Source organism: Molossus molossus, unplaced genomic scaffold (assembly GCF_014108415.1).
Source record: "Molossus molossus isolate mMolMol1 unplaced genomic scaffold, mMolMol1.p scaffold_m16_p_7, whole genome shotgun sequence".
Lineage (NCBI taxonomy): Eukaryota > Metazoa > Chordata > Mammalia > Chiroptera > Molossidae > Molossus > Molossus molossus.
Genome location: NW_023425401.1, coordinates 104527914 through 104537851, shown reverse-complemented (window position 1 = coordinate 104537851; position 9938 = coordinate 104527914). Strand labels below are relative to the sequence as shown.

The following is a 9938-nucleotide window of genomic DNA, read 5'->3' as shown; positions in this document are numbered from 1 at the left end:
TGGGGTCGGTGCTCCGACCTGGGCTCTGAGCAGGGTCTGGCTTCCAGGACCGCAGGGAACGTCAAGGGGCCGCAGGGCTGGTGCCCAGGCGGGGTGAGCTCTGGGAATGACGCCTCCAAGGTCTGGAACAGTCCCCCAATCATAGGCCACCAAGTGCTCGACACCAGCCACCCACTCCGAGGCCCAGAGAGGCCCAGAGCTGCTGGCCAGCCATTGAGGAGCGGCCGCTTGCCCTTTGACCTCTCTTCCTGCGCTGGACAGGCGCCTTTCTCAGGGAGGCCGCGGGAGCTCCCGACTGACCTGACCTGGGGAGGAGCAGGAGGGAGGGACATGCTCCCATGTCCAGCTCTAGTCTCACTGTCTGGGACACAGCGGCCCTCCATGGCTACTTGCTGTGTTAGCGTCATCTCCCAGGCTGCCCCCTGCCCCTCTGTCCTCCCTCGCCGGTGGCCATCACCCGTGGTTCTCCCTGTCAGCCGTGAGGAAGCCCCACATGGCTGGGACCACCCGCTGCTCCCGCACCTGCCCTGGGCTCTGGTCACAGGATGGTCCCCGGGGATCCTGCACCTTTACCCTCTGGCCATTACATCCGGTCCAGGAGGTGGTGTCCTCCCCCGCAGGCCATGGGCTCCGTTATGGGGGGCCCACCCCCTCGGTGACCTGGGAGGACCCTCCAAGAGGCCCAGGCTGTCTGTCCCTCATCCCAGCAGGTTTAGACACTCGAGAACCATCCACATCTCTCCCCAGGGCCCAGGTTTTCTGTCTCACGCTTGCCACCTGAGCAGGAAGTCAAGGCTGTGGAGCCGGAACCACCCCACGTCTTTGCCCAAAGGAGATAGAGGGAAGGTCCAGCAGGAGCCCCCCCAAAACAAGAGGATCACGTGGAGACCACCGCACAGGACCATGGGAACCGCCCCGAGCGGTGGGGATCTACCACTGACATCCAGGCCCCTGGACACCAACGGAGTCCCCACTTCCCACAAGTGCAGTCCTGGGCCCTTGGACCTGCACCCCAAGTACCCACAGGACAGCTTGAGTGGGGTCGCCCAGAAGTCCCCCGTGGGCTCCTCCTCCAGAGGCCGTGGTCACAAGCCTCCTAAGCCGCCTTGCCTTGCTGTGGGCCAAACCTGGGCCCCCTGGAGAACACCGAGCGACTGGAACAAGGTCACACGGAATAAATCAGAGATGACCGCTGACGGCAGTGCCGCTCAGCCTGTCCCTCTGTCTCCACCAGAAACCCTGCCCTGGCCACTCAAACTTTCCAGGTCCCAGCTACCAATGTGGCTGACCTATTAGCCCTGCCCCAGAGCCTGTTTGTCCCTCCACCGTCTCTGACACCGAATACTGATCCGGAAACGAGGGGCACCGTCCCTACTCCCCTCTCGCTGCTCACGCGGAGTCTCAGTTCCGGTGCATTCTGGGAATTCCTCTCCATGGAAGGCGTCCTCGTGTATTCGTTCAGAGGCACATCTCCTATCTCTGACCTCCCCACACCCCCAGCACCTCAGCCTTCTCCTTCCAGGCACCTCCTGTGCAAATGAATCCCCGACACTGATAGAGTCTCTCCCTTCGGTGTCTCAGCCACCCCTCTTCCAGGCCCTCCGCCAGGACCCCTGTTTCCACCGCCCAGCCCATCACCTGTATGGCCATCCCCTCCACCAGTACAGCCAAGACATCTGCAGATTTGACCTCTCAGCCTAGTTTAGATCTGACGTCATTGACATGCACACAACTTCCCCTCCTGTGCTGTCCTATCAGACCTTCTCCAGGCTCCAGGATGGGATCCCCCCACCATCTCAGGTGCCGTGCAGTGTGGACCAGAGTTACCTGCAGTCTTCTCCATCGGCCCATCTGCATTGAAGGACCCCTGCCCTACCCCAAACCATCGCCTCGGCTCCCAAACCACCCCTCAGCCCACATTAGAGCCCTGGGGGTCAGCAGAAGAGAACCTCTGTCCCCAGGACCCCTGTCAGCACCGCACTGCCCTGTGGGCTCTGCAGCCACCTGTGCTCCAGCCGACAGCACCTCTGCAGCGTCAGCGTTGCCACTGAACCTGTGCTGTGGACACTTCTGTGCATTTCCAGGTCAGGACTTCCCAGTCTCCCGGTGTCTCTGGGAAGAGCCACTCCCTGCTGCCCAAGGCACTACCCAACTCTGAGAGCGTCAATGAGGAAGGCAGGGACCCTGCAGGGACAAGGGCTCAGGCACGACTGAGAGAGCCCTGGGCCCCTGGGTTTCTACCAATCTGATGGCATGAAAGGGCTTCCATGACTGTGCGACTCTGCCCACAGGACTCGCTGTCTGGGACGACCTGCCTCTTATCAGCAGTCTGATCTTCCAGGCCCTGCGGAGCACAGATCCCTGTGGCACTAGCGAGCTCTAAGGAAACCCCCCTTCCCTTAGCACATCCTTCCTCAGGCCAACTTATCCTTGTTCTGTATTTGACAGCATGGACATGAATGTGCTACCTTGTTGGGGTTAAGTACAGGGGGCTTTGGAGCCAGGATGATGAGGCAAAAGTCTGCCGTTGGAGACTTTCTGGTGTGCGCATATAGAGCGTAGACTGCTCACGAGACTTCCTTCAAGGCTTTGTCACGGCGACAGGTGTTGCATGTACAGTACTACGGTGCGTAGTGCCGCGCGCTGGGTGAGTGATCAGTCAGCATGCCAGCTGTTACAATAGCTCGCCCTGTGTGTGCATTCAGTAGGCTCTGCTGCCTGCACGCACAGTGATGAAGCGTCGGGCTGCTAGTTTTAAATATCACTCTCTGGCCCTGGCCAGTTTGGCTCAGCGGTTAGAGCGTCGGCCTGCGGTCCGGAGAGACCCGGGTTCGGTTCCCGCTAAGGGCACGTACTTCGGTTGCAGTTTGTCCCCGGCCCTGGTTGGTCGTGCGGGTGGCAGCCACTCGACGTGTCCCTTCACGTCGATATTTCTCTCCCTCTCTCTCCCTCCCACTCTATCTGTACAAAAAATGGAAAAAAAAAATGTCCTCGGTTGAGGATAAAAAATAAATAAATAAATAAATAAATATCACTGTGTGGCCACACCACCTGTACGCACCTGATCTCGGAAGCTACGCAGGGTCAGGCCAGGTTAAAAATGACCATTCGTGCTATAGCAGTTAAAGTAAAGACAGAGATAAAGTTGAAGGTTTTTATATAAATCTTGAGAACTTAAGTATGATGACTTTATTTTTTATTTGAACTTATTGTTTCATTTAGCTGTACTTGGTATACAACCTTACCCTGGGCGCATTAGTCTCAGGTGCACAACACAGTGACCCGACATCTCCATACCTCACTCTAGCATGAAAGAAAACTTTAAAAAATTAAAAGCAGTCATAATCCTACCCGCCTAAAACCACTGCTATAGTGATATTTTATGTCATAGGTTTCTCTTTAGTGCGTATATATTTAGAATAATTGCAGTTATACAGCATTTGCAATTGCCGGTTCACATTTTTTTTTTCAACTTTCATAATAACCCTTTCTTTATACATCTGTCAAGTTTTTATAAGTATCGTTTTAATAACTGTACAAATAGCTTGTTAAGTGACTGTGGAATAATTGGTCAACTCATCCTGTTGTTCAAATTCAGTTTGTTTACAACTTTCACTATTAAAGATAATTTTTAGTAAAAAAAAAAAAAAAAGAGCTGGGTTGAGTAATTATTAATCCCCAAGTGAAAGGCACACACTTATTATTCCGAACGAGTCTTCTATTCACTCTTATTGTGAAACAGGGACAGACCCTGGAAGCAAGAGGCTACCCAGCCTCAAAGAGATTAGAAAGTAGAGCTTACAGGTAACACACTCAGAAGCCGTTGCAATATTTCATAAAAATTCCCAGCAAACTGTTTTTAGCTCACACTGTAACTACCAAATGAAGCTCCTACTAATTCTGTAATGAATATACCTATGTGTTACCCTAATAATGGCATTATATGATCATATTGTCATCAGTGTGAATCTAATTTTGCAGATGGGAAATACGTTGCCAGTGATTACCTACCCAGAGCCACTGACACTGCTGTGGAATTAAGAAAATCAAACCGGACCACAAATAAATAATCATCAAATATGGATCGTCTCAGACTACGTATGTCCAAATCTGTGAAAAGATTTCTGTCTCATAGAAGTAATAGTGGAAGAGCTTTAAATGAGAATGGTCCCAAAAAAGAAAACAACTTTACTTATCTCACTCGAAATGATGATTAAGTCACTATCAGTATCTAAATCCAGTGTTCATCATTGGGAAAATTAATAGTTTAAAAATGTCCAAATACCCAAAGCCACCGATAGATTCAATGCAATCCCTATCAAAATTCCAATGGCACTTTTACAGAATCAGAAACTGCAAAAGACCTTGAATCACCAAAGCAACCATGAGAAGGAAAAAAGGAGGCATCACATTTCCTCGTGTCCGGTTGTATGATAAAGCTACAGTCATCAACACAGTGTGGCATTGCATAAAAACAGATGCAAGGACCAATGGAACAGGATAAAGACATGCCCTTATTTACTTTCTAAGATAAAGGCACCTTCTGCCGCTCAAATGGCCCAGATCACTCAAATAAATTGCGTGGAAATAAAGTGATGGAGGGGACCTGGAGACTAGAGAGACTTCAAAGACATATCAAGCTGAAAAAATGGGCAAGACTAAGCTACAACGACTAGGGATGTTTGCTTGGGTAATAAAGCCACAAAGCAGTACAAGTAAGTGATTGCCACAAAGGTCGAACGGCAGTGGCGGGCGGAAAGGGGTTGTGATGGGGAAGGGCACGTGGAGGGACTTCTGCAGGAGCTGCCAGTGCTGCTTTTTGACGTGAGGGGTTGTTACAAGGGGGTATTGTCTTAGAATCACTCACTAAGCTACACATGCGTTCAGTGTTCAGTTTTATTTTACAACAGAAAGTCAAAAAACAAACAATGATTTTTAAAAATTAGAGCTTCTGTGTAGAGAATAAAGTGTAGAAGAGGTGGAATAAAGCAGACTGATCATGTATTTTGTTAGTAAAGCTCATGGAATCTATTGATGGGTTAAAGAAGGGAGTTATTCTGAGTTCCTTTTACTAATACAATCAAGCTATACTGGGATAAGGGGAAGTAAGAGCGATAGTTCTTTTTTTTTTAATATGTTTTTATTAAATTTTTAGAGACAGAGGAAGGGAAAGATAGAAACATGAGAAACATCGACATGAGATAGAAACATCGATTGGCTGCCTCTTGCACGCTCCCTACTGGGGATCAAGACTGAAACCTGGGCATGTGCCCTGAGCGGGAATTGAACCAGGACTTCTCAGTCCATGGGATCATCCTCAATCCATTGAGCCACACTGGCCTGGCAAGAGCAATAATTCTATTTTAAGGCTGTTAAGAATGAGATTCCTATGCTATCACTGAAAGTGTTAAGCAAGCCATTGGACATATGTGTTTGGAGCTCATGAAAAAGCTCTTGTCTGGATTGGAGATAAGAAAAATAAGAACTTTAGCCTTGACAAATAAATAGATTATAAATATATTAGATGGATGGATGGGTAGGTAGATAGATGGATAGATGGATGGATGGATGGATGGATGGATGGATGGATAGATAGATAGATAGATAGATAGATAGATAGATAGATAGACAGACAGACAGACAGACAGATGCCATGGTTCTGAGTAAAAGCATCTGGAGCAGACATATAATAGTGACCTACTACAGCCAAAGCAATAGGGAAAAGGTTTATTTTGAATAATTGCATAGAGAGAGAACATTGCATGATGCTTAGTCCTGTAATTGTATCTAAAAAGTATTTTTTAAAATAATTGGATATCTACTTTATGCCACCACTCTCCTAGGTGTTTTACACGGGTCACTCATAATCTTCTAGATAACAGCATGCACGAGAATTATTCTTTCTTATAGTTGAGGAAACTGGAGGGCAGAGATCTTAAGCACATGGGGAGCCCTGTTGCTGGTGAGGGTTGGGTCAGGATGCGAAGTGTGCTTGTTCTCCGTCTGAAACTTTTCACTGTCCGCCTCCTGGGGGGCCATGCAAAAGGACCACGAAGAGGAAGGGGCGCTGTGAGTTCTAGGAGGACAGATGAGCCAGCAGACCCCATTTAAGAACTAAAGGCAACTCCACCGTATGTGTAACAGGGCAATGATACACAGTGAAAATGGGGACTGGGGTGGAAAGTCGGTCTAAAAGGATGTGCTCCCCGAGATCGACCTTGTCAGCAACTCTGAGGAGAAAGGACACGTCCATGATGTCCTCTTTGTTTGACATGTTCTCTGGGCCTTTGGAAGGAAGTAGACATTCTTTGAAACTTTACCGTTTGTTACTAAGTTTTCTCCACACTCTTCGTAGGGCACTCATCATGTCCTGTTCCTCAAGCTGTAGCTTAAGGGGCTCAGCATTGGGGTCACCACAGCATAGAAGAGGGGGACCATCTTCTCCCGTGCCGCCAAGGAGCCAGCCAAGGGTCTCGCGTATGTGAAGGTGGCTGTCCCGAAACACAGGGACACCACAGTGAGGTGGGAGGCGCAGGTCCCAAAGGCTTTGCCACACCCCTGAGCAGAGCGAATGCACAGAATGGCAGCAACGATACGACCGTAGGAGAACAGGACAGGGAACAGGGAAGCATGATGACCAGAAATCCAGAGATGGCCACCATGACCATGTTGAAGGAGATGTCCATGCAGGTCAGCCTCAGCACAGCCAGCTTCTCACAGGCGAAGTGACTGATAACACTGCGGCACAAAGGTAGCTGAAAGGTGAGGACTGTCCGCATCAGTGAATTCATGAACCCAGCCCGCAAGCAGCGCCTCCAGCCCCGCACAGCCTCCGTGCACGGTGACGGTGTAGTGCAGCGGGCGGCACACCGCCACCTAGCGGCCGTAGGCCATGGCTGCCAGCAGGAAGAACGCAGACCCGCCCAGTGCCAGGGACACACACAGCGGGAGCGCACAGCTGCGGAAGGGATGGACTTCCGGGCTGACAGCAGGTGGGTGAGCATCTGTGGGATGGTGCTGTTGGTGTAACGGATGTCCACAAATGACAGGTCACTGAGGAAAAAGTACATGGGTGTATTTAGGCGGCGGTCCAGCCTGATAAGGAGGAGGATGATCAAGTTCCCAAGCACGGACACCAGATACAAGGCAGGAAAAGGAAGAAGAGGGGGACCTGAGTCTCCCAGCAGCTGGACAGGCCCAGGAGAACTCACTCACCCACTCACCTACTCATGTCCGGTTTTCCCTGCCTATGAGCCTCTGAAGACAAAATCCACGTTATAAATCAATCAGTACCAGCTACTTAAGGTGGCAGAGGGCCTGACAAGGTCATTTAGACCAAATAGCCATCTAATATTACATGGTGGGGTTTCCCAAATTGTTTCCTTCAGGGTTTGGGGCCACCGTAGAATCCATAGATGGGGCTCAGGTTCAAAGAGAAAATAAAATTCTTCTTTTTGCCTTCTTTAAGTAGAAAAGGTTTTTATCAAAATGCTTAGACATTGGAGTTAAAAGAATAACTGTAAAAGACACCTCTCTTCTTCACAGCCAATTCCTAAGCTTGGAGTTTGTTTACTTCTCTATTGGAGACCTGCTTTCCCTCCTTACTCTTTTCAAATCCATGTCGAATGGAACCTAACAGGAAGGAAGTGTTTTTAAATGACTTTTTTACATCTGGATTCTCTATAATAATAAAACACTCAATTTTCACTCTTTTAAAGTCAGAATGTTGGAGTTATAAGTTATAAAATAGACTTTTTTTTTTAGTAGCAAAAAATTGTCAAAATTACATTTCAGAGTCAGTGACATAAAGAATGAAGACCAGGACTACTGTGCTCAGTTTGGAAAAATCACCTGCTTGTCTGTTTTCTGGATGTGAGGCTAAGAGGGAAGAATCTGTCCTTTCTTCCTCCTTTGGAAGAGCAGCAGAGCATGGGTCGGACAGAAGGGATGCCTGTCAAGAAACAAACCAAAGTCAGGATGCATTAACCGTATCCCCTGAGAAATGAGAAGAGCTCAGATACTTGCTGTACATATGAACCGAGAGATAGACCCTGGCTGTGCATGCCCGCTGATTCTCTGTGTGCATTCTGGACCGTGGTAGATATGTTCTGGAGACTATAATGTGATGGAAAATGATTAACTGGAATTAACTCAGTGCAATGACTGTTGATGGCCTCTTTCGCTACTTCTATCCCCATATGAAATACTTTACATCCTCCCCACCCAGGAACATGTCTTCTCTCCTTCTCGAGCTCTGCTCTCTCTGCCGTGATCCCCATGATGGAAGGCAGTACCCCAGGCAGCCCCAAACTTCCCAGTATTTCAGAAAGCTCAAGCACTCTAGCATTCTCTCTGGAACTCTTAGTAGTCCTGTTTGCGCCTTATTCAAGTCACAGGTGATTTCCAAAAAGCTCATGGATTCAACAAAGCCCACTCTTGGTTCTCCACATATTGTCCCTCCAATTACTCTGGCCCTTTGGGTAGAGATAGCAAAACTCATGCGCGTCTCAAGGAGACGGAATCTGCTGCCTGTGATCAGACAATGCCAATGAATGCGTGACGACAGAGTCAGACTTCGTGCTGAGAGTATTCATGACAGATAAAGACACTGCCAGAGGTGCTTGGATTAGCCAGCAGAAGGGGGTCCGTGGGCATTTGCACATGACAACCCTTCCTTTATCTGTGGCTAAATTAAGCTTGATAAACCATTCTCACGTCAAGAGATCGTTTCTGTGTACACAGGAGAGGCAGGAGAAGTACAGAATGTTCTTTCATTCTTTAGAATTTACTCTCGAGCTTCAAAAGGTTAACAAGTCACTTTGCAATATTTCTGTCAAAGAAATAGGACACCTACCTTTTTGCCCCTAATGAAAAAGGGAAATGTGAAATATCAAAGTATCATTGTTAAAGATCTCAGGCACAGAGGGGGACATGTGACCTCGGAGGGGACAAAGCTATGCCCAGGAGCATCAGTGGAACTTGTCCACCTTTATGAGCTCTTCCTAGGAAAGAGAAAGGGGTAATCTCCAATGTTGCTACAATATCTAAAACAATTTATGTAAAGGAACTTCACCAGCAGATGGCTAAAAGAAAAAAAACAGTGGCAATAACTGATGATTATTTCATGTATTCTCAGGTACCAAATGAGAAGACTTTGTTGAAAAATCTGACTGATGTTAATTTCTTGGAGTTTTGAGTCTTTCACTTCTTCTTTTAAAAAATTTTTTTTTTCTTTATTGATTTTAGAGAGAGAAGAAGGGAGAGGGAGAGAGAGATGGAAACATCGATGAGAGAGAACATCGATTGGCCTCCTGCATGCCCTCCACTGGGGATCGGGCCACAACCTGGGCATGTGCCCTGACTGGGAATTGAACCAGCGACCTCCCGTTGCATGGGTCGTCACTCAACCACTGAGCCACATTGGAGTCTTTCACTTCTTAAAAATGAATAATAATTAGCTAAGGGTTTGACAAAGAGAATGTAATCCCTGATCTCTGGTCAGTAACTTTCCTCAAAAGCCCATAAAGGTATTGGTTACAGACAGAAATACCCACGGTTGGCATATCGTGTGCCTGTGGCATCTTCATGTTTGGTGATGTGCCTCTCCCTGGAAGTGAGTGACCTCCTTTGCAAATCAACTTGCAGTTCCCAGTTCAACTCTCATCACCCAGCTTCTCCTTCTGGGTCAAGGAAACAATTTCAAGTCTGTTCTAAGTCACCGGAGGCAGGACAGTTGGAAGGATAATGGAATAAGAATGTAACACCTAGAGTAAAATGAATAATTTTTTAACCAAAAAAAAAAGAAGAAGAAGAAGGAAGTTAAGAAAAAAAATGTTTAAAACATTTTGTGAAAATCTGATATATAAACAGAAAAGAGATTTTCCAAAGGGAGGTGGAGGTATTATAACTGACAAATAGCATTCCTTCCCACCTTTTCT

General features: G+C 47.8%; 1 pseudogene; it reads right to left on the bottom strand.

The window, feature by feature from the left end:
* Positions 1 to 6316: 6316 nt before the first annotated feature.
* Positions 6317 to 9563, bottom strand: LOC118619725 (annotated as a pseudogene).
* Between the last annotated feature and the right edge of the window lie 375 nt (positions 9564 to 9938).